Raw genomic sequence first — 19,613 nt, forward strand, 5'->3', positions numbered from 1 at the left:
CCTGGAATGTGGACTGCAAATTCTGTTATCATTTACACACATATTTAACATTGTACACAATAAAAAGATATTCCCCAAAGAATAACAAAAATTGGAACAAAATTTTATTATCTAACTTTACCTGTAAATTTAAGAAAACAACAATAAGCATATGACTGGTTATGTGGATTTGTTATATTTCTTAAAGTGAAAGTGAAGTGAAAGTGAAGTCACTCAGTTATGTCCGACTCTTTGTGACCCCATGGACTGTAGCCTATCAGGCTTCTCCATCCATGGGATTTTCCAGGCAAGAGTGCTGGAGTGGATTGCCATTTCCTTCTCCATATATTTCTTAAAGATGTTCTTAAATTCTTAGTTTGGAGGGTGTATATACTTTACATATTTTCTTATGTAAACATATATTTCAGATATCTAATTTAGCAGTTTATATACATATTGATAAATACTAGACAGATAGGGCCAGCCATCCACATTAAGTAGTTAAGGGATATACAAAACAAACAAAAAAAAAGTACAACATCAAAAACAGTAGTCATGAAGGCAGCAGGGGGTACAGTAAATAAGCAAAACTGTTAATATGGATTTGAACTGAAGAGATCAGCAGCTTGACTCACAGACACAGAGAACAGATATGTGGTTGCCAAGGTGAGGGTGGCTGGAGGAAAGATGGATTCAGAGTTTGGGATAAGCAGATATAAACTATTATATATATATAGTGGATAAACAACAAGGTTCTACTGTATAGCACAGGGAACTATATTCAATATCCTGTGATATGTCATAATGGAAAGAACATGAAAAAGGAGGTATACGTATGTGTAACCAAATCACTGTATTGTACAGTAGAAATTAACACACCACTGTGAATCAACTCTACATCAATCAATCAATAAATAAACTTCATTGCATTTTCTACATGTTACAAAACTGTTATCAACCTTCAAATCATTTAAACCTGTTCAAATTAAGTATTTTAAAGGTATTTATTTTCCTACAATTTAATTACCTATATTTGGGGGGGTAAGAGTAATCTCCATCAATATTTTTAATTCTATTCTTCTATAAGAAGCTATATCATTATTATGTAACATTAATAGCTCATTTTTGTTCAATTCTGTATCAGTAGTTTTTGACATGCTGTTTCAGATGGTAAAGAATCTGCCTGCAGTGCAGGAGACCCAGGTTTGATTCCTGATTCAGGAAGATCTCCTGGAGAAGGAAATGGCAACCCACTCCTGTATTTTTGCCTAAGAGAATTCCATGGATGAAGGAGCCTGGCAGGCTTAAACTGAGTGAATTTTGAGACCAATTAGTGAAGGCTGATATTTCTATTATTCATTTCCAACTTTTAATCTTTTATTTTGAGGCTAATATATTGATATTCTTTCTGAGGAGACTCTTGTTGTTCAGTTGCTAAGTCACGTCCAACTCTTCTGTGACCCCTTCGATTGTAGTCTGCAGGCTCCTCTGTCCATGAGATTTCCCAGGCAAGAATACTGAATAGGTTTCCTTCTCCAGGGGAATCTTCCTGACCCAGGGGTTGAATCCACGTCTCCTGCATTGACAGGAGGATGTTTTACCACTGAGCCACCCAGGAAACCATGGGGATTGTTGGGTAATGGGAAACACAGGAATTCATCTATAAATTTTGGCAGTTTATCTTGTAAATTTTTGAAATATTTTTTAAGAAAGTATTTTATACTAAAGAAAAATTTTACAATAAAGATAAAACTAAATGGAAAAATAATGTTTTTATTAACTATTTTGGGTTCTATAAAAACACTGTAAAGGGAAATATTACAAATAAAAGGAAAACATAATCATTCAAAATATTTATATGTCTGTAATTAAATATTGATTTTAATCTTGTGTTATTTTCCCATAAAGATGTTAGAAGGAATAATATCTCATTGTATATTTCTGTTTTAGATTGCATACATGTAGTGTCAATCTCTAGAATATTAGCTTTCATTTAAAATTACTAATGTTGTTGAGATAGCAAGCAAAGGGGAGATATAGTTATTTAATGGATCTGTTCAGCCTACTCACGATTCTGAATCTCAGTAAGAGGGAAATGACTCAGAATTTCTCAACACTCAATGAAAAATATAGCAATGCATTTTCTAACAAAATGATCCAGCAATATAACATACAACATAATGACTTAGTTAACATTGCTCTATGCCAGCAAATTTGGAAAACTCAGCAGAGGCCACAGGTCAGTTTTCATTCCAATCCCTAAGAACGACAATGCCAAAGAATGCTCAAACTATCACACAATTGCACTCATCTCACACACTAGCAAAGTAATGCTCAAAATTCTCCAAACCAGGCTTCAGCAATACGTGAACTGTGAAGTTCCAAATGTTCAAGCTGGTTTTAGATAAGGCAGAGGAACCAGAGATCAAATTGCCAACATCTGCTGGATCAAAAGAGGAAGAGAGTTTCAGAAAAACATCTGCTGTTACTGCTAAGTCGCTTCAGTCGTTTCCGAATCTGTGTGACCCCATAGACAGCAGCCCACCAGGCTCCTCTGTCCCTGGGATTCTCCAGGCAAAAATATAGGAGTGGGTTGCCATTTCCTTCTCCAAGAAAAACATCTATTTCTGCTTTATTGACTATGCCAAAGCCTTTGACTTTGTGGATCACAATAAACTGTGGAAAACTCTGAAAGAGATGGGAATACCAGACCACCTGACCTGCCTCTTGAGAAATGTCTATGCTGGTCAGGAAGCAACAGTTAGAACTGGACATGGAACAACAGACTGGTTCCAAATAGGAAAAGGAGTACGTCAAGGCTGTATATTGTCACCCTGCTTATTTAACTTTTATGCAGGGTACATCATGAGAAACGCTGAGCTGGAGAAGCACAAACTGGAATCAAGATTGCCGGGAGAAATATCAATAACCTCAGATATGCAGATGACACCACCCTTATGACAGAAAGTGAAGAAGAACTAAAGAGCCTCTTGATGAAAGTGAAAGTGGACAGTGAAAAAGTTGGCTTAAAGCTCAACATTCAGAAAACGAAGACCTTGGCATCTGGTCCCATCACTTCATGGCGAATAGAGAGATAAACAGTGTCAGACTTTATTTTTGGGGGCTCCAAAATCACTGCAGATGGTGACTGCAACCATGAAATAAAAAGACGCTTACTCCTTGGAAGAAAAGCTATATCCAATCTAGACAGCATATTAAAAAACAGAGACATTACTTTGCCAACAAAAGTCTGTCTAGTCAAGGTTATGGTTTTTCCAGTAGTCATGTATGGATGTGAGAGTTGGACTATAAAGAAAGCTGAGCACGGAAGAATTGATGCTTTTGAACTGTGGTTGTTGGAGAAGACTCTTGAGAGTCTCTTGGACTGCAAGGAGATCCAACCAGTCCATCCTAAAGGAATTCAGTCCGGAATGTTCATTGGAAGGACTGATGTTGAAGCTGAAACTCCAATACTTTGGCTACCTGATGGGAAAAGCTGACTCATTTGAAAAGACCCTGATGCTGGGAAAGATTGAAGGCAGGAGGAGAAGGGGACGACAGAGGATGAGATGGTTGGATGGCATCACCAACTCAATGGACATGAGTTTGAGTGAACTCCAGGAGTTGGTGATGGACAGGGAAGCCTGGCGTGTTGCAGTCCATGGGGTTGCAAAGAGTCGGACACGACTGAGCGACTGAACTGAACTGATGGTTAATATAACACTTCACAAGAGATTAGGTCCTTAGAGTTCTCATTATAAGAAAAAAATGTGTTTTCCTCTCTTTTGTCTCTTTGCAATATGATGGAAATTACCTTAACTTATTGTGGTAATCAATTTCATGATATATGTAAATCAAATTATCATGCTTATACCTCAAACTTATTCAGAGCTGTGCATCAATTATATTTCCATAAAACAAACAAAAAAAATAAAGTTAAAACAATGCAACCCTCCTAAAAATTATCAAGCAAAATTTGACTTTATTTTGATAAACACATAAAATTTCTAGTTTTCAGAGAGAAAATGGAAGGTTTTTTCAAAGGTTTATTTAGGTTGTCTTTGATATTAGCAAATATAGATGCATTGTATTTATATGCCAAAATCTTAAGCACAGAAAGAAATGCGGTACTTTAGCAATAATATGAGTAAATATAAGCTTATAAGGTAAATGTACTAAATATCCTTAAATATTTCAATGTTTTCCTTTGTCTTGATTAGTTCCAATTCAACTTATAACATATAATTATCACAGAGTTTAGAAAAGACTAAATAATAAAAGACATAGACTATTATATAAATAATAAGACTCAATACTGTAGAGATAGTCATTCTCTTCATATCAATCTATGTATAAAGAGGCAAATGGTCTTCCTTCCTTATATCTAACTATTCATTAACAGTTCTGGTGCTTTATTATGTCTATATGTCAAAAAATATTTACTGCACATTTTGTATTACTCACAAGAGAATGAGAGGGAGAAAGCAGGCAAGAAAGAAAACTAAAGCCCTACCACCTTGTTTTCTCATTCATCCTCAGTATGCTACTATGAAACATTTAAGAGATGCTCCAAACACCCCAGGAACAAGTAAGTCATGTTTTGACTTCTTCCTGATCACAATGTATGCATTTACATTCCACTGCTACATGCCACAGCACATCCTACCTTAAACTACTCTTGCCAGGCTTAAAAGGCTTTTACATATGAAACAGGATACTGTGTATTTTGTTGATGGAAAGCCAAATGTTCAGTTAGAAACAATAATGTAAAGTGAAGGAAATATATTATATTTTCTTGGAGGACAGGTTTGATTTTCTGTTTCTTATGAATTGTTTCACAGAGATACCTTGGCGTTCTGGATAGAGGGTATCAGGGTAAATGTTTGTAACATCAGATCATCATTTTTAATGTTTATTTAAAAAAATAAATTAAATCGACTGAATTTGCCCCAAAGTTTTGTAATTCTAGGTCGAAGTCAATCCAAAATATTTTCAAGGTAAAAGCTGGTGGCATTTGTTCATTCATTCAGCCATTATATTAAGTGCCAGACACTGTTCTGTATGAAAGTTTAAAAGTGTGCATGTTCTTAAGGTTTAAATACAAACAACAAGGGTGCCACAATGATATGTTAATGGTGAGAAGCACTGTGAAGGAAGGTAAGGCAGAGAGCAATGAACATCGGGCGTGGAAGGAGGGTTTGTAGATAGACCGCTGGAGAAAATCTCTGTTGAAGATGGTGTTTTAAGCAGTGTCGCAGCAGAAGAAGAGGTGCTGAGCCAAGAGTGGTTCTGGTAACGGAAATGGTAAAGGCAATGCACGTGAGCAACCATGGTGCCTTCAAAGAAGCAGAAGAAGGCCAGGGTGTTTGGGAAAGATTGAGAGAGGAAGAGAATTAGTAGGTGATGTCTGACAGGTAATGTGGGAGAAGGCTGTGCAGGGCTATGTGGACCACCGTAAGAATGTTTGCCTTTCACTAAGTGCTATGGGGAGTCACTGGAAATTTAAAAAAGGTAAACCAGTGTTTTGAAAGGATTGTTCTGGCTGCTTCATTGAATTGAGACTATGGAGAAGGGAAAGGATTCAAACAGGGAGATGGGTTAGGAGTCTGTTGCAGGAAGTTGAGGCCAGGGTGGTAGGGCGTAAGATTTGAATTTTATTTGAAAGTTGCCAGTGGGTGTGGGGTGTGACAGAAGAAAGGGGTGACAATTTGGGGATTATGCAACTCATGAATGTGTTGCATAATTCCTAGCAACTAAAATGGAAAAGACAGGAAGGAGCAATGAGGGAGGAAGTTGAGTTTAGTTTTAAATGTGTGCATTGTGTGAAATGCCTAGCAGAAATGCAGAATAGACAGTTTGATACCTGAGTCTGGATTTCAGGAAAGAGGCCTAGAACAGAGATGTAAATTTACAGAGAACGAGCTTCTAATTGGTATTTAAGCTACTTCAACTTTGTCCTCGTATGTACAAATTAATAGAAGTGGCAGATAATCAGAGGTTGTGTATGTTAGTCATTCAGTTGTGAGGCTCCTCTGTGGGATTTTCCAGGCAAGAATACTGGAGTGGGTTGCCCTTTCCTTCACCAGGGGATTATCCCAGCCCAGGGATCAAACCTGGGTTTCCTTTACCATCTGACCCACCAGGAAGGCTTAAATTTTACAAACTCAGAATGTTACGGTCAGCTTCAAGGAGATCTGACGAGCTCACTCTTTATAGAGTTAGGTCCACAATTTGCCGTTGTTATAAAATGTTATTAGTATAGAATACCATGTTCTTTATTTATTTATTTTTTGGCATGACTCCTTTAGTCATGGTATCAAAATCTGAATAAAGTGGGCTTACAATCATTAGAAGTAATAGAATATTTTGGCATTTTTTGGTGGCTGTTGAAAGGACTTAAGTATCAAAAGGCTTTAATAAAGTAAGGACATGACCTTATCCCTTAACACAATATATTCAGCTTTAGCTATAATTTTTGTAAAGCTACTAATATACGCTCATTGCAGAGAAGGCAATGGCAAGCCACTCCAGTACTCTTGCCTGGAGAATCCCATGGAAGGAGGAGCCTGGTAGGCTGCAGACCATGGGGTCACGAAGAGTCCGACACAACTGAGCAACTTCACTTTCACTTTTCACTTTCATGATTGGAGAAGGAAATGGCAACCCACTCCAGTGTTCTTGCCTGGAGAATCCCAGGGACAAGGGAGCCTGGTGGGCTGCCGTCTATGGAGTCGCACAGAGTCGGACACGATTGAAGTGACTTAGCAGCAGCAGAAGCATAGCTCATTGATTGTGTATTTTCTACTTGGTTAATATTGAATTTTTAATATTGATTATACTTAAAGCTCAACATTCAGAAAATGAAGATCATGGCATCTGGTCCCATCACTTATGGGAAATAGATGGGGAAACAGTGGAAACAATGTCAGACTTTATTTTTGAGGGATCCAAAATCACTGCAGATGGTGACTGCAGCCATGAAATTAAAAAAACGCTTACTCCTTGGAAGAAAAATTATGACCAACCTAGATAGCATATTGAAAAGCAGAGACATTATTTTGCCAACAAAGGTCCATCTAGTCAAGGCTATGGTTTTTCCTGTGGTCATGTATGGATGTGAGAGTCAGACTGTGAAGAAGGCTGACCACTGAAGAATTGATGCTTTTGAAGTGTGGTGTCGGAGAAGACTCTTGAGAGTCCCTTGGACTGCAAGGAGATCCAACCAGTCCATTCTAAAGGAGATCAGTCCTGGGTGCTCTTTGGAAGGAATGACGCTAAAGCTGAAATTCCAGTACTGTGGCCACCTCACACAAAGAGTTGACTCATTGGAAAAGACTCTGATGCTGGGAGGGATTGGGGGCAAGAGGAAAAGGGGATGACAGAGGGATGAGATGGCTAGATGGCATCACCGATTCGATGGACGTGAGTCTGAGTGAACTCCGGGAGATGGTGATGGACAGGGAGGCCTGGTGTGCTGCAATTCATGAGATCGCAAAGAGTCGGACACGACTGAGCAACTGAACTGAACTGATATGGTATGCAACATTGTCTAAAGACAAAAGACCAAGATATTTTGAGACAGGCAAATGGTTATAAGAGAGTGTTTTTCAGAGTAAATACTGAACAATTACTGATTGATTGCTAATGAAGCATAAAATAATAATCAATCAGGACATGATTTAGGTGTCATGAGAAATTGGGGATGACTGAAGAACTTAGCAGCAGTAAAGTATATTTAATAAAGATATAGAAAGCAAACTGATAAGAATTGTAACTAGATGCATTGACTATACTGGTTGAATACTATACAAAAACATATGCAAGCTAATATGGGAGATTTCTAACACATTAGGCAAAGCTGTGAACATCTAAGGTTTTGAATTCATCAATGAGGAGTCTAACACACATATAATGTAGAAGTAAACCATAAAGTGTAGAGTGAGTTTTAGTATAGGAATTGTTTATTCAGGTATGATACTTCATATGCCATATATTTCAGTGCATTTAAAAAATAAATTATTATATACCTCTATGTAGCTTAAAAATAAATATCTCTTAATAAATACTCCAGTTGAATATTAAATATAATGTATTATCTCCAGTAATATTAGAAACAATTTTATATATTTATATCATTAAAAAGTTATATTGCACTTGAAACGTGAAGTGCTCATGCTGTCAAAATCATGCAAATTTCAAATACTTTATAAATTCAAAGATCTGTAAACTGAAATGGTGAATTTCCATTTGTTGCCACTAGATGGTGATATAATGCTTTATAAAGGGTTGAGCACGGCCTGAGTCAAGGATCTCTAGGATAAAAAAAATAATAGGGAAACAAAATCCTGAGCAAGTAAATGTCTATTAATTTTGAACTCAGTGTTAGATTTTTGGAGGTAATTTTTGCTGTATTGGCTATTAGCATCTGGCAAGAATAACTTCTTAGGTTTTAAATAAATTCAAACACTGAACAGAGTTCATGAACTTTAAACCCATTTTTTCTATTCCTACCAGCAACAACTTACCAGAACCTTTTATCAAAGTTATATTATAAACACAAGATGAACCCTCTGACAATGAAGCATTTACAATGTTACTGTGATATTACATTTACAAAAGAAACAATAATTAGGGTAAACTATACAATCACAATGTAGAAAGATACAGAAAAATCTTTATGCTGTGATAAAACATAAAATGTTTTGATGCAGTACATCCTAAAATAAGAATTATCATTGACTCAGTCTCAAGTATCACACAAACATATCAAGAATATAATAGTCATCTCATTTTTAAAAAGTGAGTCAACTGAAGATTTCCATAAACTTTTTGAACTGTAGGTATCTTAGTGAAAATCTCTTACAACTTACTTATTATGCAAATCCATGAAGATTAAATGACTCATCCAATATTGTTGGAATTAGATGCCTAGTCAAGTGTTCTTTCAGATACATCATTTCTGACGCATTTCCAATTCACTTATCCTCATGTCGTGAGTTATGTTCGATATCCAGCCATTTTATTTGTCCAGGGAAATAAACAGCATGGCCAACATCTGGATGTGTATTTCAATTTATACTAGAACATTTTAAGTATGCATCCAACACAGATGTTGTAATTGTCTCCAAATCTGCATAGGTCTGAGACATGCCACTCGTGCTTTTAAAATTGCATGACAGTATAGGGTACTTGGGCTTCCCTGGGGGCTCAGACATTAAAGAATTTGCCTGTAATGCAGGAGACCTGGGTTTGATCGCTGGGTAGGGAACATCCCCTGGAGAAGGGAATGGCAACCCACTTTAGTATTCTTGCCTGGAGAATTCCGTAGACAGAGAAACCTGGTGGGCTACAGTTCATGGGGTCACAAAGAGTCAGACATGATTAAGCGACCAACTCTTTCACTTCATGGGGTACTTATCACTCACAGGGGCCTCATTATTTTCAAATAGAGGCATAGATGTTTAAAATGGGTAGAACAAAAGTGTGGTCAGAAAAAGAAAACTAAATTTGAAGAATTAAATTGATATTTCCAAAACATAATTATGAATGTGTACTTGGTGCATCAGATAATTTCAATATAAAATCAGGAAAAATTTTTTCCAAAAGGGCATGTTATATTTAATAGTCACTGTTAATGCTAATTCCCACTGATAGCATCACATAGACTTTTCTGTAATTGCTGCTTCTATATGTAGAATCATTTTCCAAAGTGCAACCTGAAACACTAGAGCTAAAAAATCTGTAATAATAAGAGTTTTGTTGCCAAGGGTATAAGAATTCTGCATACAATACCCCAACATGTCACAAACAACAATTTTTGGACTCGCAATGTATATAAGCACATTAAAAGATACCTTTAAAAAACCTGTTGAATTTTTTCAACACAGTATACAATTTTTTCAACCCTCAAACTTGTTTTCATAAAATACATTTCTGGAAACAATGCTCTCATTTTTCATCTCAATACTCAGCTCCTTAAAAATTTAACTTTTAAGTATGTTGTAAAGTCTGACTTTATACAACTCCATGGACTGTAGTCCGCCAGGCTCCTCTGTCCGTAGGATTTTCCAGGCAAGAATACTGGAGTGGGTTGCCATACCCTTCTCCAGGGGATCTTCCTGACCCAGGTATTGAACCTGGGTCTCCTGCATTGCAGGCAGATTCTTTACCATCTGAGCCACCAGAGAAGCCCCGGTTAGTTGCTCAGTCATGTTTGACTCTATATTGTAGTTTTATTTTATTTTACTCTCTACCAACATGTCCTTGGTATCTCATTTTCTTCTCATTTCTTCATGACCTCAAGATATAAATTTCAAATGCCCACATGAAAATAAAATCTGAGTCATGGCTACTGTCCATATTTAAAATGATTTTAATGTTCTATAATTAAAGACAGCAGAGATATCCTAAGATGAGTTTATAAATAGGTGGAATTGCCTAAGGTCAGGAAGTATCTAGCCCTCAAAACTTCAGTCCTTGAACAAGTGCATCATAAAATAACTTCTTATTTAGCAATAAAATTTCTAATACACTAACCTTGAATCTGCCAACAAATCTCCCTCAACACAAAGATAAAATATCCAAGCACTCACTTCATATCCTTGAGACAAAAAATCAGGAGGATTAGGAGGAATTATAATCTGAAATCAATTGTCATAGAAAATTTATTATATATATCATTTATATAGTCGCAATAAAGTTCACATACTCAAGGCAACTGTTAAAACATACAGAACTATGAAGATAAATTTAAAAAATGTTCATTACCTTAACATAATAAAGCAGTTGCTAATTTAATTATGCACTGTATTTTTTGAATGAAAAATTACTGGAGAAAAAAGATTGTATTTGTTTATTTAGTGGAGTAGGGGTTTAAAAGAAGTTTATAACCCAGACCTTCATTTGCTAGATTAAGATCATCTTGGACCTAACAGAAGCAGAAGATATTAAGAAGAGGTGGCAAGAATATACAGAAGAACTGTACAAAAAAGATCTTCACAACCAAGATAATTACGATGGTGTGATCACTCACCGAGAGCCAGACATCTTAGAATGTGAAGTCAAGTGAGCCTTAGAAAGCATCACTACGAACAAAGCTAGTGGAGGTGATGGGATTCCAGTGGAGCTATTTCAAATCCTGAAAGATGATGCTATGAAAGTTCTGCACTCAATATGCCAGCAAATTTGGAAAACTCAGCAGTGGCCACAGGACTGGAAAAGGTCAGTTTTCATTCCAATCCCAAAGAAAGGCAATGCCAAAGAATGCTCAAACTACCACACAATTGCAATCATCTCATACACTAGTAAAGTAATGCTCAAAATTCTCCAAGCCAGGCTTCAGCAATACGTGAACCATGAACTTCCAGATGTTCAAGCTGGTTTTAGAAAAAGCAGAGGAACCAGAGATCAAATTGCCAACGTCCGCTGGATCATGGAAAAAGCAAGAGAGTTCCAGAAAAACATCTATTTCTGCTTTATTGACTATGCCAAAGCCTTTGACTGTGTGGATCACAATAAACTGTGAAAAGTTCTGAAAGAGAAGGGAATACCAGACCACCGGACCTGCCTCTTGAGAAACCTATATGCAGGTCAGGAAGCAACAGTTAGAACTGGACATGGAACAACAGACTGGTTCCAAATCGGAAAAGGAGTACATCAAGGCTACAAATTGTCACCCTGCTTATTTAACTTATATGCAGAGTTCATCATGAGAAACGCTGGGCTGGAAGAAGCACAAGCTGGAATCAATATTGCTGGGAGAAATATCAGTAACCTCAGATGTGCAGAGGACACCACCCTTATGGCAGAAAGTGAAGAAGAACTAAAGACCCTCTTGATGAAAGTGAAAGAGGAGAGTGAAAAATTTGGCTTAAAGCTCAACATTCAGAAAACGAAGATCATGGCATCTGGTCCCATCACTTCATGGCAAATAGATGGGGAAACAGTGGAAACAGTGTCAGACTTTACTTTTTGGGGCTCCAAAATCACTGCAGATGGTGGCTGCAGCCATGAAATTAAAAGACACTTACTCCTTAGAAGGAAAGTTATGACCAACCTAGATAGCATATTCAAAAGCAGAAACATTACTTTGCCAACAAAGTTCTGTCTTGTCAAGGCTATGGTTTTTCCAGTGGTCATGTATGGATGTGAGAGTTGGACTGTGAAGAAAGCTGCTGCTGCTGCCGCCAAGTCGCTTCAGTCGTGTCTGACTCTGTTCGACCCCAGAGACGGCAGCCCATCAGGCTCCCACATCCCTGGGATTCTCCAGGCAAGAACACTGGAGTGGGTTGCCATTTCCTTCTCCAATGCATGAAAGTGAAAAGTGAAAGTGAAGTCGCTCAGTCGTGTCCGACTCTTAGCGACCCCATGGACTGCAGCCTACCAGGCTCCTCCGTCCATGGAATTTTCCAGGCAAGAGTACTAGAGTGGGGTGCCATTGAAGAAAGCTGAGCACCGAAGAATTGATGCTTTTGAACTGTGGTGTTGGAGAAGACTCTTGAGAGTCCCTTGGACTGCAAGGAGATCCAACCAGTCCATTCTGAAGGAGATCAGCCCTGGGGTTTCTTTGGAAGGAATGATGCTGAAGCTGAAACTCCAGTACTTTGGCCACCTCATGCAAAGAGTTGACTCATTGGGAAAGACTCTGATGCTGGGAGGGATTGCAGGCAGGAGGAGAAGGGGACAACAGAGGATGAGATGGCTGGATGGCATCACTGACTCAATGGATGTGAGTTTGAGTAAACTCCAGGAGATGGTGATGGCCAGGGAGGCCTGGTGTGCTGTGATTCATGGGGTCACAAATAGTCAGACATGACTGAGTGACTGAACTGAACTGGGAGTTGGTGATGGACAGGGAGGCCTGGTGTGCTGTGATTCATGTGGTTGCAAAGAGTTGGACACAACTGAGCGACTGAACTGATCTGATGGGCAATACATTCAATAATGTTCTTGGGAGTAAGTAGGAGGACCCTCCTTGACCAATAGAAACTTTCATTCTAAGTATTCTCAAAACATTTCCAAAAGTCTTTCAAATCACTAAAGATCAAATTTCTCCACCATCTCTTGCAAAGTTTAATGTGAATGTTGTTTTAAGATTCTTTCAACAGTCACAGGAATTTTTTATTCCAAACTCAATGTTTCTTTGGTATTTTAATTCCCTTGAAAACGTTTAATGCATCTCATTTCTTTGTTGTCAGTTAGCTTTAGGTCCCAGTAGCCACACCCAAAGTTCTTTTTCAGACAGATTTCAACTCTGATTTATTGGGCTGCCCTTTCTTGTCCCACTGGCTTTCCTTCAGCTAAATCTATGTCCCAAGGGCCCACCTGGAACAAATGGATTGTGTGGGTGGTTAACCTCCTTATCTGATGTTTACTTCAGCCTCAAGTCAAGCACTTCAACTGAGGAATCTCCCTGGATTGCTCTTGTTTTTATGTTCATCTATTATTTTGGGGTGGAGAAAAGCAGTTGGCTTTTAAAACTCTGAAAAGTTTACAATGTATGACTTAATCTCTTTTATTTCTACTCATAAACTGGCCAAATATTTCCTGGTATCATCTTTCTTATAATGCAGTGTCAAAAGAAGCCTCCAAGAGCCAATGAGTAGACACACAGGCTAAATAAGTCTATATTATGTCTTGCAAATTATCATAGGTGATGATTTTACTTGCGGTTTTGTGGCTGCATAACTTGAATCACCTCATTTCCAGTCACTGATATGTTTCTTCATCACAGACCACCCTCTATGCATCTGCCATTTTTATTCAGCCGCCAAGTTGTGTCTAACTCTTTATGGCCCCGTGGACTGTAGCCTGCCAGGCTCCTCTGTCCTCCACTATCTCCTAGAGTTTGCTCAAAGTCATGTCCATTGAGTTGGTGATGTTAGCCAACTATCCCATCCTCTGCTGCTCACTTCACCTTTTGCCTTTAATCTTTTTCATCATTAAGGTCTTGTACAATAAATTGGCTCTTCGCAGCAGGTGGCCAAAGTTGAAACATCAACATCAGTCTTGTCGATGAATATTCAGGGTTGATTTCCTTTAGGATTGACTGGTTTGGGCTCCTTGCTATTCAAGGGACTCTTAAGAGTCTTTACCAGGACCAGTTTGAAACTATCAAGTCTTCAGCTCTCAGTCTTCTTTATGGTCCAACATTCACATCCATACATGTTACTGGAAAAGTCATAGTTTTGATTATACATATCTTTGTCAGCAAAGTGACATCTCCGCTTTTTAATACACCACCTAAGTTTGTTGTAACTTTGCTTCTAAGAAGCAAGCATCTTTTAATTTTATGGTTGCAGTCACCGTCTGCAGTGATTTTAGAAACAAAAAAATAAAATACGTCACTGTTTCCATTTTTTCCCCTTCTATTTGCCATGAAGTGATGAAATCAGATACCATGATCTTAGCTTTTTGAATGTTAAGTTTCAAGCCAGCTTTTTCACTCTCTTCTTTCACCCTCATCAAGAGACTTGTTAGTCCTCTTCACTTTCTGCCATTAGAGTGGTATCATCTGCATATTTGAGGTTGTTGATATTTCTTCCTGCAATCTTGTTTCCAGCTTGTGCTTCATTCAGCCTGGCATTTCATATTATTTACCTTAACATAGAAATTAAAGAAGCAGGGTGACAATATATACCCTTGTCATATTTCTTTCCCAATTTTCTCAGGAGACAGGTAAGGTGGTCTGGCATTCCCATCTCTTTAAGAATTTTCCAGTTTGATGTGATCCACATCACCTTGTTGTGATCCACAAGGTAGATGTTTTTCTGGAATCCCCTTGCTTTCTCTATGATCCAAAGAATATTAGCAATTTGATTTTTGGTTCCTCTGCCTTTTCTAAACCCAGCTTGACTATCTGGAAGTTCTTGGTTCACATACTGCTGAAGCCTAGTCTGAAGGATTTTGAGGCATAACTTTGCTAGCATGTGAAATGAGTGTAATTGTATAATAGTTTGAACATTCTCTGGCATTGCCTTTAATTGGAATTGGAATGAAAACGGACTTTTTCCAGTCCTGTGGCCACTGCTGAGTTTTCCAAATTTCCTGACATATCGAGTGCAGCCCCTTAACAACATTGTCTTTTAGGATTTGAAATAGCTTAGCTGGAATTCCATCACTTCCACTAGCTTTGTTCATAGCAATGCTTCCTAAGGCCCACTTGACTTCACATTCCATAATGTCCAGCTCTAGGTGAGTGAACACATCGTTATGGATTTTGGAGTCGTTAAGACCTCTTTTGTGTAGTTCTTCTGTGTGTTCTTGCCAACTCTTCCTAATCTCTTCTGCTTCTGTTAGGTTACTGGCCAAAAATCCCCACAAAAAACCAAAAAACACTTCATTTTCTCAGCCTTATCATGGCAAAGGAGCTTGCATAATTCAATGCACTTATAGCACCCACATATAATTTCCCTTTTCTAATTATTCAATAATCTTCAAATCTTGTAGTTATTTCTTAGTCAGATAAAATTCTAATGCATGTAGGGGCAGAAGAAGCTGTTTTCCACGGAGATGTCCTAGTAAGAGAAAGAGTGCGCACGTGTGTGAGGCTTGTCTTGCTTAAGCCAAGAGAACACTTTGTCCATGTCCATTCCATGCCACAGCCTGGCAGTATATCTGGGTAGCCACAATGGAGAAAGGAAGTGACCATGGGCTGTGTCTGAGAGGAGCCACAGATGTCTACAAAAGCATATCACTGGACCCCTGTAAGCATGGTAAGTTTCACTTGCTTTAGCACTCCCTTCTTTTTGGGCAAAAATCCCAGTGTGGGGAGAAAGAAAAACACACAGAGAAGGAACAGAGCCAGCTCAAGCCTGACCCTGAGGGCTTCCCTTCCAGCATTGGGAGGAAGACCCCACTGGGAGAAGACCCCTCTCAGGGCAGTAATAGCCATTGAGCAGTGAAGAAGTCCTGCCTCATACCCTGTGTAGGCTCTAGCTCCCCCCTCACCATCACACCCCCTACAGGTGAAAGTAGCCAGGGCATCTTGAGGGAAGGCTTGACAGGCATCCACATGAAATCCAGTCCTCCCCACAAAGGCACTGGGCACTCACAGTGCACACAGGGTTGCTCCCACATGAGCTCACAGTTTCAAGGCCATGATACAGAGCTGTTTCATCTAAATTCATAGAGACAGAGAGTTAAGCAAAATGAAAAGTCAGAGGAGCTACTCTTAATTGAAGGAGAAAGTTTCAACCTCTAAAAAATTAAATAATGAAACATAAATATATAAGGTACCAATGAATTCAAAACAGTGGTAATAAAGATAGTAATTGAATTAGAAAAGAGAATTGATCTAAACACAGACCATTTTAACAAGGACCTAGAAAATGTGAAGAAAACAAAAATATGTAATAAAATATCTGAGATATAAAGCCCTCTAGAAACAATGAACATCAGACTAAATGATGCAAAACAAAACATGAATGATCTAGAAGATAGAATGATGGAAACCATTCAATCAGAGCAGCAGACAGAATGACAATAAAATAAAATAAATTAAAAAAAACATGAGATGCAATGCATATCTGGGATAACATTAGCATGCCAACATTTGCATTTTAGGGTTTCAGCAGGCAAAGAGAGAAAGAGAAGGATATTGAAACTGTATTTGAAGAAATTATGCCTGAAATCTTTCCATATCTAAAGAAAGAAACATATATCTAACTAGAGGAAGCATACAAGCTCCCAGAAACGAACCCAAACAATCCCACGTCAAGACTATCATAAAGAAGATGGCAAAAGTTAAAGAGAGAATTATAAAAGCGGCAAGAGAAAAGTAGTTAAATACAGTGGAATCTCCATAAGGCTATCTGCACAAACTCTGCAAGCCACAAGGGAGCAGTGGCATAGTATATCAAAGGGCTGAGAGGGGAAAAACAAAAAAAAAACCTTCACTCAAGATAACTCTATTTAGCAATAATTACCATTTAGAATGATAAATAAAGAGAAATAAAGAACTTCTCAGAAAAACCAGAAACTTAAAAATTTCAGCAATACTAAACCTACCCTAAAAGAAATGTTGAAGAGTCTTCTTTAAATGGATAAGAAGTAAGAATCCATAGGAAAGGGAAAATACCAAAAGGAGAGGCAAATATATAATAAGGATTGAAGATTACTTAACTAAGCTAGTATATAGCCAGAATATATCTCAATATAATAAAGGTCATTTATGACAAACATACAGCCAAACTAATACTCAATGGTGAAAAGATGAAAGCATCTCCTCTAAGATCAGGAACAGGACAAGAATGGCCACTCTTGCTACTTCTGTTTAACATCTATTGGAAGTCCTATACATGTATCAACCAGACAAAATGGAAGGAAGAAAGGAAGGGAGGGAGGGAAAGAGAGAGGAAAATGGGGGGAAGGGAGGTGGGGAGGCAGGAAGAAAAGGTATTAACCTTAGAAGGCAAGAGGTAAAACTATCACTATTTACAGATGGAATGATAATTTACACAGAGAACCATGAAGTCTCCACTCAAACTATTAGAACCAATAAATAAATTCAGCAAGGTTGCAGGATACAAGATTAAAAGATTAATACCCAGAAATCTATTTTGTTTCTAGACATTAATAATGAAACATCAAAAAAAAAAAAAAAAAGAAACTTAAAAAAAAAACATTTAGAAATCACATAAAAAAAATAATAAAAATATCTAGGAATAAACTTAACCCAGAAGGTGAAACACTCATATTCTGAAAACTCTAAAACATTGATGAAAGAAACAGAAGATGATACAAAGAAATGGAAAGATAGCCTATGCTCTTGGATTGGAATTAATATTGCTAAAACATCTGTACTATCCAGAGCAATCTACAAATTTAACATCATTCCTTTTAATATGCCCATTAAGTTTTTCATAGAATAGGACAAATAATTCTAAAATTTGTGTGAAACCACAAAAATTTCAAATTGCCAAAGCAATTTTGAGTAAACAGAACAAAGCTGGAAATAAAATCCTGCAAGACTTCAGATTATACTACAAGTCTACACTAATCAAGGCAGTATGATATTGGCACTAAACAGACACACAGATCAATGGAATAGAAAAGAGAGCTCAGAAGTAAATCCATGCACATACAGTCAGTTAACCTAAGGAGGCAAGAATATACAATGAATAAATAGTTTTGTCAACAAGTGGTATGGGGAAAATTGGACAAAACAGAGAAAATGATGAGTTTAGAACATAACCTCACACCATGTACAAAAATAAATTTAAAATGGTTTGAAGACATAAATGGAAGAATGAAAACCACAAAACTCCTAAAAGAGAACATAGGTAGAAAACTGATAAAAATCATTACAAATTTTTTCTTGGTTCAGTCTCCTAAGGCAAAACACATAAATGCAAAAATAAACAAATAGGACCTAATTAAACTTAAAAGCTTTTGCATAGGAAAGGAAACCATTGACACAATGAATAGACAGCATAAAGAATGGGAGAAAATATTTGCAATGATGCCACTGACAAACATTTCAATTATCATAAAAGAAACCACCCAATAAAAAATGGGCAGAAGACCTGAATAGACATTTTTCTAAAAAAGACATGCAGTATACTAACAGGCACATGAAAAAAGAAACACACATCAAAACCACCAGGAGATGTCACCTCAAACATGTCAAAATAACCATCATCAAATAGTTTACAAATAACAAATGTTGGAGAGGATGTGGAGAAAAAGAAATTTTCCTATACTGTTGGTGAAAAGGGAAATTGTGCAGCCTCTGTGAAAAACAGTATAAATGTGCCTCAAAAAAACTGAAAATAGAACTACCATATGATTCAGCAATTCTACTCCTTGGTAAATATCCAGAAAAATAAAAAGGCTAATTTGAAAAGCAACATGCATCACAATGTTCATAGGAGAACTATTAATAATAGACACAGTACCTGACAGGCAACCCAAGTACACATTAGCAAATTATTGGCTTAAGAAGATGTTATACACATAGCCATCTATCTACCTATACAATACTATCATTTGTAGCAACTAGGATGAGCCTAAAGAATATTATGCTTAACTACATAAGTCAGAAGGAGAGAAACAAACATTGTACTGGTTATGAATTAGAGTACAATAAAAAAATACAAATGAGTGTATTTGTAAACAGAAACAAACTTATACAGAAATAAACTTATGTTTACTGAAATGGAGAGGGAAGGGGTTAGGGATAAATTAGGGCTACGGGATTAGCAAACCACTGTGTATAAACTAGGTAAGCAAGAAAGATATACTGGTGCTCACTTCGGCAGCTCATATACTAAAATTGGAATGATACAGAGAAGATTAGCATGGCCCCTGCGCAAGGATGACATGCAAATTCGCGAAGCGCTCCGTATTTTTACAGAAATATAGATCAATGGAACAAAATAGAAAGCCCAGAGATAAACCCACACACCTATGGTCACCTTATCTTATATATATATAATGGATTAAAGACAAACTCTTTAACAAGTGGTGCTGGGAAAACTGGTCAACCACTTGTAAAAGAATGAAACTAGAACACTTTCTAACACCATACACAAAAATAAACTCAAAATGGATTAAAGATCTAAACGTAAGACCAGAAACTATAAAACTCCTAGAGGAGAACATAGGCAAAACATTCTCTGACATACATCACAGTG

The 19,613-nt window shown here is 37.4% G+C and overlaps 1 non-coding gene across 1 annotated transcript; it reads left to right on the forward strand.

Annotated features, from left to right (window-relative positions):
- Positions 1-19,222: 19,222 nt before the first annotated feature.
- LOC133246999 (U6 spliceosomal RNA) lies at positions 19,223-19,329 on the forward strand. The gene has a single exon (XR_009736238.1). It is a non-coding gene; the product is annotated as a U6 spliceosomal RNA (small nuclear RNA).
- The last annotated feature ends 284 nt before the right edge of the window (positions 19,330-19,613 follow it).

This window comes from Bos javanicus, chromosome 4 (assembly GCF_032452875.1).
Source record: "Bos javanicus breed banteng chromosome 4, ARS-OSU_banteng_1.0, whole genome shotgun sequence".
Lineage (NCBI taxonomy): Eukaryota > Metazoa > Chordata > Mammalia > Artiodactyla > Bovidae > Bos > Bos javanicus.